The 15507-nt window shown below is 43.7% G+C and overlaps 1 pseudogene; it reads left to right on the forward strand.

Annotated features, from left to right (window-relative positions):
• Positions 1–1539: 1539 nt before the first annotated feature.
• Positions 1540–15269, forward strand: LOC143034238 (uncharacterized; annotated as a pseudogene).
• The last annotated feature ends 238 nt before the right edge of the window (positions 15270–15507 follow it).

The following is a 15507-nucleotide window of genomic DNA, read 5'->3' on the forward strand; positions in this document are numbered from 1 at the left end:
GAGGAGAAGCTGGAGGAAAGACAAGAAGGGAAAAGAAGAGGAGGAAGAGGAAGAAGAGGCGAGAGGAAGAGGAGGAGGAGAAAGGAGGCGAGGGAGGATGAATAGAGGAGAAATGAAGGTGGTGGAGAAAGGAATAGATGGAGAAAGAGGAGGAGGAAAAAGAGAAAAGAAAGGATGAAGAGGAGAGAGGAAGAGGAGGATGAGAAAGAAGGAAAGAGAGAATGAAGAGGAGAAAAGAAAGAGGAGAAAGGAATAGATGGAGAAAGAGGAGGAGAAAGAGGAGGAAAAAGAGAAAAGAAAGAGGATGAAGAGGAGAGAGGAAGAGGGAGAGGAGAGAGGAAGAGGAGGGTGAGAAAGAAGGAGAGAGAGGATGAAGAGGAGAAAGGAAGAGGAGGAGAAAGGAATAGATGGAGAAAGAGGAGAAAAGGAGGAAACAGAGCAGAAAGAGGATGAGAAGGAGAGAGGAAGAGGAGGATGAGAAAGGAGAGAGAGGATGAATAGAGAAAGGGAGAGGTGGAGGAGAAAGGAATTGGTGGAGAAAGAGGAGGAGAGAGGAAGAGGAGGAGAAAAGAGAAGGAAAGGGGGGATGAATACAGGAGAAATGAAGGTGGAGAAAGGAATTGGTGGAGAAAGGGGAGGAGAGAGGAAGGGGAGGAGGAGAAAGGAGGAGAGAGAGAGGATAAAGAGAAGAAAGGAAGGAGGAGAAAGAGAAGGAGGAGGAGAAGGGGGGAGGAGAAAGGGGAGGAGGAGGAGAAAGAAGAGGAGGAAAAGCAATAGGTCCAACTCGCTAGCAGCAGGCTTCCAACTGCTTTCCCCTTGACCTCCGCCGCAAGCGCTGACGCTCTAATCCACTCGGCCAGTGAGTATCAATTCATCAACGAACAAAATAAATCAACAAAAAAAATGAAAAACAAATGTTATGAGGTTGTAATACAAACGTAAAAATCACGGTTAGTAAACACCGATATTGATCAAGAAGCGAAGAACACATCAAAGGGATGACATGAAAAGAAATTATCAAATTAAACTGAAAAAGAATTAGGAGTAAAACTTCATTTTCTTCCAACAATTCTAAGAACATTAATAGAACAAAGAAAACGGGAGTTGATAGAAAAATTATCAAAAACCTAAAAAAAAAAAAACTAACTAACGAAAATGATACGAAAGGAAAAATAAAGAGAAAAGGAAAAGAAAAAGAGTTAAAGGAGAAGGAGGAGGAAAGGTAAGAGAGGAAGAGGAGAAAGAAAAATAGAAATTTGAGGAAGAGGAACAGGAGGAGGAGGAGGAGGAGTAGGAGGAAAAGGAGGAGGAAGAGGAGGAAGAGGAGGAGGATGAAGATGAGGAAGAGGAGGAGGAGGAGAAGAAAGAGGAGGAGGAAGAGGAGGAGGAGCAGGACTATAAGAAGGAGTAGGAGGAGAAAGAATAGGAGTGGGAAGAGTAGGAGGAAAGCTAATAAGATTAGGAGAAGTAGGAGTGGAAGAAGGGATAGGAGGAGGAGGAGAAGGAAGAGGATAAGACGTAGAAGGAAGACGAGGAGGAAGAGGAGCAGGAGGAGGACAAAGAGGAGGAGGACGAGGAGGAGGACGAGGAGGACGAGGAGGAGGAGGACGAGGAGGAGGACGAGGAGGAGGAGGAGGACAAGGAGGAGGAGGACAATGAGGAGGGGAGGAGGAAAAAAGAGGAGGGTGAGGAGGAAAAAAGTGTAGGAGGGCGAGTAATAGGAGGGGTAGGACTACTAAACGAGGAGGAGGAGGAGGAAAAAGAGGAGGAGGACAAGGAGGAGGAGTGAGGAGGAGGAGTGGGCGAAGGGAAAAAAGAGTAGGGGGAGTACCAGGTGGAGTAAGAGGAGAGGGATGGGAGGACGAGAGTAGAGGAGGAGTTGAGGAGGAGTAGGAGTTGTGGAGGAGTTGAGGAGGAGTAGGAGTAGGACAAGGAGTAAGAGTAGACGATACGAGGAGGAGTGAAAAGAGAATGAAAAGGAGGAGTGAGGAGGAGGAGTTGAGGAGTAGTTGAGGAGGAGTTGAGGAGGAGTTGAGGAGGAATAAGAGTAGGCGATACGAGGAGGAGTGAGAAGAGAATGAAAAGGAGGAGTGAGGAGGAGTAGTAGATTGAAAAGGAGGAAAAGAGGTTGAGGAGGTGAGAGATGAGGAGGAAGAAGAGGAGGAAGAGGAAGTTCAAGAATAGGGCGATGAGAAGTAGCTGAAAGATTATGATGATGTTGAGGAGGAAGAAGAAGAGAAGGAGGAATAGAAGGTGGAGGAGGAGGAAGAGAAAGAGAAAGAGGAGGAGGTAGTGGAGAAGGTGGAGGAAGAGTAGGAGGAGGAAGAGGTGGAGGAGGAGGAGGAGGAGGAGGAAGAGTAGAGTGAAGGGGAAGGGGAAAGGGGAGAAGGGGAAGGGGGAAGCGGGGATGATGATGAGGAAGATGAAATGGAATAGGAAGTGGAGGAAGAGGAAGAGGAGGAGGAAGAGGGGGAGGAGTAGGAGGAGAAGGAGGTAAGGGAGGAGGCTGAAGGGGGAAGGGGGAAGGGGGAAGGGGAGAAGGGGGAAGGGGAGAAGGGGAGAAGGGGGAAGGGGAGGGTTGAGACTCTGCAATTTGTATCGCGACCGGATCCAAAGCCAAACGCGCATTCCAAATGCATAGAGGCACGAGGGAAGACGGAGGGAGAAAGGAGTGAAGGAGGAAAGAGGAGGAGGGAAGGAAGATGGGGAGGAGGGGAAGAGAAGATGGGAGGGGATGGTGGGAAGGAAGAGGGGAGGAAACGAAGAGAGGAGGGAAGGGAGGGAAGAGGGAGGGAAGATGGGGAGGAGGGGAAGAGAAGTTGGGGAGGAAAGGTGGGAAGGAAGAGGGGAGGAATCTTAGAGGGGAGGGGTAAGGGAAGGAAAAGGAAGGGAAGAGGGAAGGAAAAGAAAGAGGAGGAGGAGGGAATAGGAAGAGAAGGAGGGGAGAGGGAAGAGGAGTAAGAGGAGGAAGAAGAGAGACCGGAGGAACCAGAAGAATAAGAGAAAAAAGAAAAGATGGAAGAAGAGAAAGAGGAGGAGGAGGAGGAGGAGGAGGAGGAGGAGTGAGGAGGATGTCTGAGCTCCTCTTGGTTGATAAAGTATATTCTGGTCCAGTTGGCAAAGAATGAAACACAAAGGGTGACAATCTCAAAATCAAAATTTCGTAAAGAATGGACTAGAGTTTTTTTTTTGTTTTTTCTAAGAAGAGCCTGTCACCTAAGAAATCTACAAAACTAAATAGAAAGAATCATACTAGAGAGTACAAAATCTAACAAAAAAATAGAAAAAAAGAGATTTAATATACCATCTAAGTAATCATAAACAGTCCATAAATACTTGAATTATATCTAATATAGCTTTAGTTTGCATGGTACCAGTTAATATATTTATGTCCGAATATAGTGAACGTCTACTAAAACACTCTATAAAAATATTGTACGAGGAAGAGGGAACATGCGAATGATTTGAAATATATCTAGATCAATCTAATAGAACCCTGGGTCAATCTAAGTGAAACTTAGGTCAATTTAAGAGAAACCTACGTCAACCTAAGAGAAACCTAGGTCAATTTAAGAAAAATCTAGGTCAATCTAAGAGAAATGTAGGTCAATCTAAGAGAAACCTACGTCAACCTAAGAGAAACCTAGGTCAATCTAAGAGAAACCTAGGTCAATCTAAGGGAAATCTAGGTCAACCTAAGAGAATCCTAGGTCAACCTAAGAGAAACCTAGGTCAATCTAAGAGAAACCTAGGTCAATCTAAGGGAAATCTATCTAGGTCAACCTAAGAGAATCCTAGGTCAACATAAGAGAAACCTAGGTCAATCTAAGAGAAACCTAGGTCAATCTAAGAGAAACCTAGGTCAATCTAAGAGAAACCTACGTCAATCTAAGAGAAACCTAGGTCAATCTAAGAGAAACCTAGGTCAAGCTAAGAGAAACCTAGGTCAACCTAAGAGAAACCTAGGTCAATCTAAGAGAATCCTAGGTCAATCTAAGAGACACCTAGATCAATCTAAGGGAAATCTATGTCAATATAAGAGAATCCTAGGTCAATCTAAGAAAAAATTAGGTCAATCTAAGGGAAATCTAGGTCAATCTAAGAGAAACCTAGGTCAAGCTAAGAGAAACCTAGGTCAACCTAAGAGAAACCTAGGTCAATCTAAGAGAATCCTAGGTCAATCTAAGAAAATTTTGGGTCAATCTAAGAGAATCTAGAAAGAGCATCAGAGTAGTAAGTCTAAAGGCTTCTACATTTATTGGCTGATTCTAGAAGATGCAACCTAGCTCAACTACGTCAGTATACAGCTCTCCTCCTCCTCTTCCTCTTCCTCCTCCTCCTCCTAGCCTTTCCCCCCCAAGTACTACCCTCCTCATCCCCCACCTCCTCACTCCCCCTCCCCCCACCACGTTCTCATGACGCAGAAACGAGGTAGGGTGTCAAGAAGATTGCCGGAGGAGGACAAGTGGGCAAAGAAGAGGTGGGAGGACAAGCCAAGGAGGACAAGCCAAGGAGGACAAGCCAAGGAGGACAAGCCAAGGAGGACAAGCCAAGGAGGACAAGCCAAGGAGGACAAGCCAAGGAGGACAAGCCAAGGAGGACAAGCCAAGGAGGACAAGCCAAGGAGAATAAGCCAAGGAGGACAAGGAGGGGTGGAACAAACAAGAGGAGGAATAGGAGAAGGAGGGGAAGAAGGAGAAAAAGGAGAAAGAGGGAAAGAAGGAGGAATAGGAGAAGGAGGGGAAGAAGGAGTAGGAGAAGGAGGGAAATGAGGAGTAGGAGAAGGAGGGGAAGAAGGAGGGAAAGGAGGGAAAGGAGGAGGAGTGGGAGAAAGAGGGGAAGAAGGAGGAGTAGGAGAAGGAGGGAAGGAAGGAGTAGGAAAAGGAGGGGAAGAAGGAGTAGGAGAAGGAGGGAAAGGAGGAGGAGTAGGAGGAGGGGAAGAAGAAAGCGTAGGAGGAGGGAAAGAAAGAGGAGGAGGAGGGAAAGAAAAAGGAGGAGGGAAAGAAAGAGGAGGAGGAGGAGGAGGAGGAGGAGGAGGAGGAGGAGGAGGAGGAGGAGAATGACGAGGAAAATAAAAGAGATGTAGACGGAGTAGAAGAAAAAAGAGGAGGAAAAGGAAGAGCAGATTGATGAGAAGAGAGAAAGAAAACAAGAGAAACAAGAGTTGTAGGAAAAAGAAGAGGAGGAGGAAGAAGGAGAAAGAGGATAAAGGAGTAGAGGAGAAAAGAAAATGAGGAGGAGGAAGTGGAGGAAAGGAGGAAGGGGAGAATGAGGAAGAGGGGGGAAAGAAGGAAGAGGAAAAGGAGGAGGAGGAGGAAAGGATTAGTAAGAAAGTAATTTTGAGGAGTAAAGAAAGAGGAAGGGGACAAGGAAGAGGAGTAGGAGGAGAAAGAGGAGGAGGAGGACGAGGAAGAGGAGGAGAAAGAGGAGGGGAGGAAGAGGAGGAGGAAGAGAATGGAGGAGGATAGAGACGAGGAAGAGAAAGGAAGAGGAGAAAGACGAGGAGGAGGAGCAGGAGGAGGAGGAGGAGGAGGAGGAGGAAGAGGAAGAGCTTTGGAATTGGTCAAGGAGAAAGTCCGGGGCTGAGCAAGAATGAAAAGTTGAGGGGCTGGTCTAAGAGGAGGAGGAGGAGGAAGAGGAGGAGGAGGAGGAGGAGGAAGAGGAAGAGGAGGAGGAGGAGGAAGAGGAGGAGGAAGAGGAAGAGGATGAGGAGGAGGAGGATAGAAGTAGGAAGAAAGATTTGAGGAGTAAAGGAGGGGAAGGATAGAAGGACGACGAGAAGGAAGAGGAGGATGAGAGGATAGAAGGAGGAAGAGGACGAGGAGGAGGAAGAGGAGGAGGAGGACGTGGAGGAGGAGGAAGGAGTAGGAAGAGAAAGAGGAAGAGGAGTAGGAAGAGGAGGAAGAGGAGGAAGACGAGGAGAAATCATTCACTTCACGTTCCGGTCAAATCTACCGTAACGATCGAAAAGATACGAATGTGGAGGTGGAGGTGGTGGAGGAGGAGACTGACTCAAACACACCCTGACTCACACACTCACTGACTCACACACTCAATGACTCACACACTCAATGACTCACACACTCAATGACTCACACACTCAATGACTCACACACTCAATGACTCACACACTCAATGACTCACACACTCAATGACTCACACACTCAATGACTCACACACTCAATGACTCACACTCTGACTCACACACTCAATGACTCACATTCAATGACTCACACATTCAATGACACACACTCAATGACTCGTACTCACTGACGCACACTCACTGACTCACAAACTCACTGATTCGCGCACACACACATTCACTGACTCACACGCTGAGTCATCCACACACACACACTGATTCTCATGTTCACACGTTCACTGATTTTCACTCACTGATTCACACTCACCGACTCACCCACCGACTCACCCACTCACCAATTCATCCAATCACCAACTCACCCAATCACCAACTCACCCAATCACCAACTCACTGACTCACTGACTCGTACTCATTGATTCATACTCACTGATTCATACACAGACTCACTAACTCACACACTGACTCACACGACTGACTCACACACAACTCAATTACGCACTGACTCGCACACTCGTTGACTCACACACAAGCACTTGTATACTGACGCACGTACTAACACACAGACTCACACACTCACTGACAGTCTGACTTACATACTCAGTGACTCACCGACTCACTCAGTGACTCAGCGACTCACTCAGTGACTCATTAACTCAGTGACTAACTCAGTGGCTCACCCAGTGACTCAGTGATTCACACAATGACTCAGTGACTCACACAGTGACTCACTCAGTGACTCAGTGACTTACTGACTCACTCGGTGACTCACACGCTCCTGCTTCTCAGCTCAGATGGGAAGAGCAGATTGGGGTCCTCCAGACGAATTGGCTTCGCTTCTCTTTGCTTGGCTTTGATTTGGCTAAGCCAAGCCGAGGTGGGATTCATCCCGGCTTAAGTCAGGCTTAAGTCCGGATTAATCAGGCTTACGTCTGCCCGCGGGAATTGGTGACGTCACTCAGCCCTCCAGTGTGCTGACGTATCCGAGGTCACGCTGGGTAAAACTCGGTCAAGTATGCAAAAGGTGGGTGGAAGGGAAAATAGGTAGGGTCAGGTCAAAACAAAACAGTTCAAGTCATGTCAAATGAAGTGAGATTAAGTTAGTTATGGTTTTAGTTTAGTTGTGTGTGCGCCTGTATATATATATATATATGCATATATATATATATATGCATACATATATATATATATACAGTATATACACATATATATATACATACATATATATATATACATATATATATACATATACATATATATATATACATATATATATAATATATATATATATATATATATATGCATACATACATACACATTTGTAAAAAAGGGGAGCAGATTTTCTGTAAGACACGCGGAGTTGAAAACGACAGAACCTTTGCATTTATTTTTTTTATGGTATTTTTGGTGTTTTCTACGAGTCTTTCCTTCAATTGAGTATGCATAAACTGAATTTCAATAATCTTCCATTTATTCAATGTTTTGTATTTAATAAGACATCTTCAGGATGTCTTCAGGATGTCTTCAGGACAAAAATGACAAGATGGTATTATGAATTATGAATATCACAGGAATTGAAAAGTAATAAATTTGATGGTAGATACTTACATATAAAAAGAACGAAGAGATCTAAACGGTATCGTGGCTATTTGTAAATGTGTCTGATGTTACTAGGAGGGGGTGGGAGGGGGTGGGAGGGGGTGGGAGGGGGTGGGAGGGGTGGGAGGGGGTGGGAGGGGTTGGGAGGGGGTGGGAGGGGGTGGGAGGGGGTGGGAGGGGTGGGAGGGGGTGGAGGGGGGAGGGGGTGGGAGGGGGTGGGAGGGGGTGGGAGGGGGTGGGAGGGGTGGGAGGGGGTGGGAGGGGTGTCGCACGAGTGTGCTGGAGTATACTTACAGTATATCTGGAGTTTTACCTCCTCGTCTTCAAAGACAGAGGTGGAAGACAAGACAGTGTTTTTGTATCCCTCTGTCTGTCTCTCTGTCTGTCTGTATGCCTGTATATCTGTCTGTCTGTCTCTCTGTTTCTGTCTCTCTGTCTGTCTGTGTGTCTGTATATCTGTCTGTGTCTATCTGTATGTCCGTATGTCCGTATGTCTGTCTGTCTGTCTGTCTGTCTGTCTGTCTGTCTCTGTGTCTGTCTGTCTGTCTGTCTGTCCTCTCATAGGATGTCACTGAATGTCTATAGTGATGGCTACATATATCCTATGCATTTGATATCCCCTTCCACCAGACGACGAGAAATTTTGTAAATGTATACACGTGTCTGTGTTGTACAGGACAGTGCGTGTATGTTCTCCGAATCCTCTTTGTAAAAAGATCAAAACAACGGAGAAGCCTTTGTCCGTGTCCGTTGTCTTTTCGAAATTCCTGTACCCGAGACGCCGAACCTTGATATCCTTTTTTCAAAAAAAGAAAAAGAAAAAAAGTATCGGTCTCTTCAAGAACATTCTGAAGAGCAGAAGACGACTCCATAGGGTCTGTCGGGTAATGTTCTTCGGCTACTCAAAATTTCGAGAAGAACTAAGAGAAAGAAAAAAAGAGGAAGAAGAGTAAAAACAGAAGTATGAAGGGGAAGAGGTAACGTTAGAGGTAGAGGTAGAGGTAGAGGTAGAGGTAGAGGCAGAGGTAGAGGTACATGTGGAGGTGAAAGTGGAGGAGATGAAGTAGAAATAGGAGTAGGAGGTGGAGGAGGAAGAAAGGAGGGAGAGAGGGAAGGAAGAGATGGGATGAGGAGAAAGAAGAGGAGGAAAAGCGGAAGAGTAGAAAATAAACAAATAAACAAACAAACATAGACAAGAAAAACAAACTAAAATTAATAAATGAACGAATAAATAGATAAATAATATAACCAAACAGCCCATTACGAATAAACAAGTAAATTTGGAGTCAAAAATAATCGTGTGATTTTATCTGAATAAGACCAATCAAGTGTTCAATAATGCTGAAAAGAATCTAATTTGAATCGGAATTTGAACTTGAATGAGATGGAGCCGAATCAACGAGTCCTGATGAATCGGGCGATAGCCTGGGAGCTTGATTTTACTTTAAGAGATTGCATTGGCCGATACTCCTACTCATCCTCTTCCGAGAAGATAGATTCCTGATAAGGATAAAAACAAACAAACAAACAAACAAATAGATGAAGATAAGGTTTCCCTCAATCAGAGCGTAGAGTAAAAAAAAAAAAAAAAAAGTTTTAAACCAGTTAGATTAACTAAACTAAGTATTTTGGTTTCCGATAGCACGTAAGCATAAAACCTGTAGTTGTTAGCGTCTTGACCTTCCAACACAGCATGCCCGAGATCGATCCTTGCTCAGGGGTTGAAAATCGTTATCATACTGCAAGCCGTCACTGTCTCCCTTGAGATAGAGGACGGCGTGCGTGCGAAAATGTGTATGTGTGTGTGTGTGTGTGTGTGTGTGTGTGTGTGTGTGTGTGTGTGTGTGTGTGTGTGTGTGTGTGTGTGTGTGTTTGTACGTGCGTGCATGTGTGTGTGTGTGTGTGTGTGTGTGTGTGTGTGTGTGTGTGTGTGTGTGTGTGTGTGTGTGTGTGTGTGTGCGTTTGTATGCGTGTGCGCGTATTGTGTGAGCGTGTTCAATATAAATTCGATCTACAAGTATCAGTTCTTCTTAAATCCAACTAAGGCTGGGAACAAAGATTCCCTTTGTAGATATTGGAAAAAGGTTCTGAAAAGAGTAGGATTAGAGAGGGATGTGGTGGTGGAAGAGTGGGTGTAGGTGGCTGAAGAGGCTTAAGTGAGATGAATTTTCATCAAAGGTTAATACCACATTCTTGAAGAAATTTTGGATTTTGGTGGAACTCAAAATTAGCGCCGAAATGAAGAGGTCTCGACCTCGACTGTGCGCGAAAATAAATCTATGTTACTTCTTCGCTCTCCTCATGTAATTACTTGTCCCAATTCTTAGAAAGTAATTATATTACTTTTTTTTAGAAAAAGTGTAGCATGAAAGAAAAATGTACACAGCTCAGTCTAAAAATTCAGTAGATTTTTTTAATTACGTTGAAAGAAGACTATCATTACCATACATAGCTTTTCGCCCTCCAATATTCGTCTTAGACATAAAAAAAAAAAAAAAAAAAAAAAAAAAAAAAAGTGAGAGAGAGAGAGAGAGAGCGGATGGGCTCTTGTAATCAAGAGAGGCTCTTTAGATAATTAAAGAACAAAGAGCTTGTAAACTCACCCAATAGCCCATTGATACCCATATCTATTCACAACATAGACACAAGTAGGATACTACGTCACAGATATAATCTACAGAAAGCTTCCTATTATGGAATCTTATCATCTGAGAAGCCAGATTCTATGACGTCACAAATACAGACCCTCCGAAGGCTCAGACCAACCTACAGAAAAAAAAAATCTCTTTCCTGATCAACATATATGCAAAGCGGCTCCCCATTGGCGGGTTGAGAGTGAAAGGCTCTCTGTGATTGGTTGACGGCTCCAGAGGGAGGAACCAATCGGGCTCCAAGGATTTGGCGCCAAGAAGAGAAGAAATAGAAGATAAATCGAAGGTAAAGTTAGGGAAAAATGTTGATAGTGTGTGCATAAGGGAAATGGGGAGATCTTCAACGAAAGAGGAAAGATAAGAAGAAAGCAAGAGGAGGAGGTGAAGGAGGAGGAAGTGGAGGAGGAGGAGGAGGAGGAGGAAGAGGATGAAGAGGAGGAGAAGGAGGAGGAGGAGGAAGAGGATGAAGAGGAGGAGAAGGAGAAGGAGGAGGAGGAGGAGAAGGAGGAGGAGGAGGAGGAGAAGGAGGAGGAGGAGAAGCTATCGTAAGAGTAGAAGAGGAGGAGTAGGAGGAGTAGGGAGAGGACGAGGAGGAGGAGGAAGAAAAGTAGGAGTAGGAGTGGGAATAGGAGGAAAAGGAAGAGGATGAAGAGGAAGAGGAGGAGGAGACGAAAGCAAGAGAAGAAGGAGGAGGAAAAAGAGGAGAAATTGTAGTAAGAGCAGAAGAGGAGGAAGGGGAGAAGGAGTAGTGGAGGACGAGGAGGAGGAGATAGAGAAGTAGGAGTATGAACAGGAGGAAGAGGAGTTAGAGAAGAAGAGTAGGAGGAAGAGTTGGAGAAGGAAGAGGAGGAAGAACAGGAGGAGGAGATTGAGGAGGAGAAAGAGGAGGTCTAGAAGAGGGAGGACTAATATCAGGAGGAAGTAGGAGGAGGACTCGGAAGAGGGAGAGGAGGAGTAGGTGTTGAAGTAGAGATAAAAGGCGTAGGAGGAATAAGAGTAGTAGGAGGAGGAGGAGGGAGAGGAATAGGAAGAATAGGAGTGCGAGGAGTAGGTATGTAAGGAATAGGAGGAATAAGAGTAGCAGAATAAATAGGAGTAAAAGAAATATAAGTATGAGGGGGAAGAAAAGAAGGAGGATGAGGAGGAAGAAGAGGAGGAGGAGAAGGAAGAGGGGGAGGAGGAAGAGGAGGAGAAGGAGGACTAGAAGGAAAAGGAGGAGAAGGAAAAGGAGGAAAAGGAGAAGGAGGAGGAGAAGGAGGAGGAGAAGGAGGAAGAGAAGCAGAAGAAGGAGGAGGAGGAGGAGGAGGAGAAGTAGGAGGAGGAGGAGAAGTAGGAGGAGGAGGAGAAGTAGGAGGAGGAGAAGCAGGAGGAGGAAGAGCAGGAAGAGGAGGAGGAGGAGAATTAGGAGGAGGAGGAGCAGGAGGAGGAGGAGAAGTAGAAGGAGGTGGAGCAGAGGAGGAGGAGCAAAGGAGGAGGTAAAGTAGGAAAAGGAGGAGCAGGAGTAGGAGGAGCAGGAGGAGCAGGAGGTAGAGGAGGAGGAGTAGGAGTAGGAAGAGGAGGAGAAGTAGGAGGAGGAGGAGAAGTAGGAAGAGGAGGAGAAGCAGGAGGAGGAGGAGCAGGAAGAGGAGGAGAAGTAGGAGGAGGAGGAGGAGGAGGAGGAGGAGTAGGAAGACGAGGAGAGTGAACAATGAGATCAAGACATTACTTTGGGGAAACCTTTGATTATCTTCTGAAATACGGCGACGCACTTTCTTGCTTTTCTTCTGGTGACGAACAAAATATTTTTTTAAGTTCGTGTCAGGTGTGGGGGGGTGGGGGGAATTCGGAACGCTTGGGGTCTCGATCCTCTGTGTCCTCTTTCAAGGAGGAAGTCTTCCTCACATGCACAAAAGTCGCACGCACGCACGCACTCACGCGCGCATGCACAAACACGCACGCATACACGCACGCACACACACAAACACACACACACACAAACACAACATACGTACATATGTCTATCCCTTTGTCTTTCTGTGTGTGTGTGTGTGTGTGTGTGTGTGTGTGTGTGTGTGTGTGTGTGTGTGTGTGTGTGTGTGTGTGTGTGTGTGTGTGTGTGTGTGTGTGTGTGTGTGTGTGTGTGTGTGTGTGTGTGTGTGTGTGTGTGTGTGTGTTTCATTGTGAGTCTGTTTTCTCTGTCTCTGTCTCTGTCTCTCTCTCCCTCTTCCTCTCCCTCTCCCTCTCCCTCTCTCTCTCTCTCTCTCTCTCTCTCTCTCTCTCCCTCTCTCTCTCTCTCTCTCTTTACCTCTCTTTCTACCAATCTTTCTGCCTCTCTCTGTGTGTCTCTTTTTACCCATCTATCCCTTTATCTATCCTTCTGCCTACATATCTATATGTCCATATATCTAAATGTCTATAAAAAAATAGAAAAATACAGCGAGGCAAAGGTTTGCAGCGCTGTACTCCAAGATGCTGTAATAGCTGTCATTTATTTTATATTATTTATTTGTTTGTTATTGTTTGTCTGTTTGCTTATTACTATTTGATTATCATTTATTATTAGTTATGTCAAATTATTATTATTATTTGCTATTTATCTGTTTGTTTACTATTTAACTATACCTACTTATTTATTGTATTTATTATTTGTATTATTATACTTTTATTTATCATTATTATTATTCATTATATATATATATATATATATATATATATTTTTTTTTTTATCCGACCTAGTTATGGACCAAAAGGTCTCCTATCGGCATGCTCCACCTTTTTAATCATTTGTAAACTCCAACCATCCTTTGTAAACTCCAACCAATTCTATTCAGTTGAAGGTGATTTGAACCCCAGATGTTCCATTTCTTTTAAAGTTTCCTGTTTTCCTCCTCCAAATATGTTTTGGAGTTCTCTCTCTGCGTTTATGTTTGGACTTTCCTCGTTTGCATTTCGTTTTTCCTTTTTTTTCGTTTTTGTTTCCTCTCGGTTTGAGTTCGCCGTTTTCCGCTTCGTTTCGTTCACAGTTTAAGTTCTCCTTTACGTCTTTAGGGTTTAGTGTAATTCCGTTTTATCTTATTGGTGGGTTTTTCATTTTCTTATCTGTTTCACTTATATAATATATATATATATATATATATATATATATATATATATATATGTGTGTGTGTGTGTGTGTGTGTGTGTGTGTGTGTGTGTGTGTGTGTGTGTGTGTGTGTGTGTGTGTGTGTGTGTGTGTGTGTGTGTGTGTGTGTCTGTTTTTGTGTGTGTGTGTGTGTGTGTGTGTGTGTGTGTGTGTGTGTGATCAATAATAAACAAACAGATAAATGATAAATAACAATAAATAATAATAGATAAATAATAAAGATTTATACATATGTACATGTACCAAAGACTTTCCCCCCCTTACAAGGTTGTCAAAAATAAATAAATAAATAAAAAAAAAGCATAAAAACAACTCCCACCTATTTCATCCCCTTCATACTCCACTCCTCTCTACCCTCTTCCCTTCGTCTTATCTTGGCACCTCCTGGATGACGGGTCATCCCTGCATCCTGCCCACTGAATGAAATAATATAAAAGATAAACAAACAAATAACAATAAATAACAAATGAATAAATAAGATAAAATAAACATAAGGTATATTGCTCTGGTGTTTATCTAAATGAATCTTGAAACTTTGAGCTGAGTGCCTCTGCAGGAAGTTTATTCCATTCATTAACTACACGGTTGAAGTTGTTTCTACCCACTTCCAAATTAAATCTACATCCTGATACTTTTAGACTACTGTATGAATGGTAAGAATGGAAAGACACGATTGGAACCAAGAGACTTTATATTCCTGACCGGTTTCGCCTTTGAGACTTCTTGAGGGATTTCCATTCAGTGTGAATATTTTCTTTCTCCGCCTTTTATTTTCTTTCCTCGTTTTTCTTTCTTTCTGCGGAAATCGTTTTCTATATGGCTTTACGTTTCCCATTTTCTTTCCCACTCAACAAACTCCAGCGCTCATCATCCGACAGAACCCCACGAGTGTTGTTCATTTCCTGTACACTACAATTAGATATACACAGCAAATCTGAAATATCTCAGCAAACCATAAGATAGTTTGGATTTTGCTTTTATTTGAAATTTAATCTTGCTAATCTTTATATACTCCTTCTGACCCAGGGCAGTGAGCGGGATACAGGTATGACCCGTCATCCACGAGGAGCTAAGATGAGGAAGAGGAAAGGGTGATGGATGGGAGTGGAATGGGTGGGAGTAAGTACCTGCCTTTGACTTGGCTACCCCTAATAAGGGAGGGGAAACATCTTGGTATATGGATAGAACAGATAGCTTTCATTTAAACGGTTTTAAAGAAAATTAAATGATAAAGCTATTCAGAGATTTTTTTTATAAGTTATTTTGAATACAATATCCGTATTTGTGAACGATTGACCAATGTAACCTGACCTAACCTACCCTGACCTAATGTGACCCAGCCTAACCTGACCTGATGTAACATAGCATGACTTGACCTACCCTAACATAACATACCCTGACCTAGCTTCACCTGACCTGGTGTAACATAGCATGACCTGACCTGACCTAACCTGACTTGACCTACCCTGACCTAACATGCCCCGACCTGACCTAACCTGATTTAAACTAACCTAAACTACTTTAACTACCCTGACTTAAACTACCCTACCCTAACCTAACCTAACCCAACCCAACCCAACCTAACCTAACACTACCCAGATTAACCCAATCTAAAAAAAGCCATATTCATTTGAGACCCACTACAGAACTCCTCCGGAAGATCTCAAATTCTGAAACCACGAAGAACCTGAAACAACCTGAAGCTTCGATCGCGGAGGTCGTAAAGAACCGGCGACTGATCACTGCTCCCAAACTGGAAGCTTTCGAGGCTTCAGATTTGTCGCAAAGCATTCGTTGATAAAACGACAAGTGCTCAAGAGCAAGTAATCCAGAGGACTTCTTTGCTCTCAGAAAGAAATGGCGAAGAGTTGAGAATCTTGAGAGTCTGATGGAAGGAAGGTTAGGTCGGGAGGTGCTGATATGCTCCCATTATATATATATATATATATATATATATTATATATATATATATATATATGTATATATATATATATATATATATATATATATATATATATAATTATACATATATATAC

Source organism: Oratosquilla oratoria, chromosome 17 (assembly GCF_046742065.1).
Source record: "Oratosquilla oratoria isolate Oo_2021 chromosome 17, ASM4674206v1, whole genome shotgun sequence".
Taxonomy (NCBI): Eukaryota; Metazoa; Arthropoda; class Malacostraca; order Stomatopoda; family Squillidae; genus Oratosquilla; species Oratosquilla oratoria.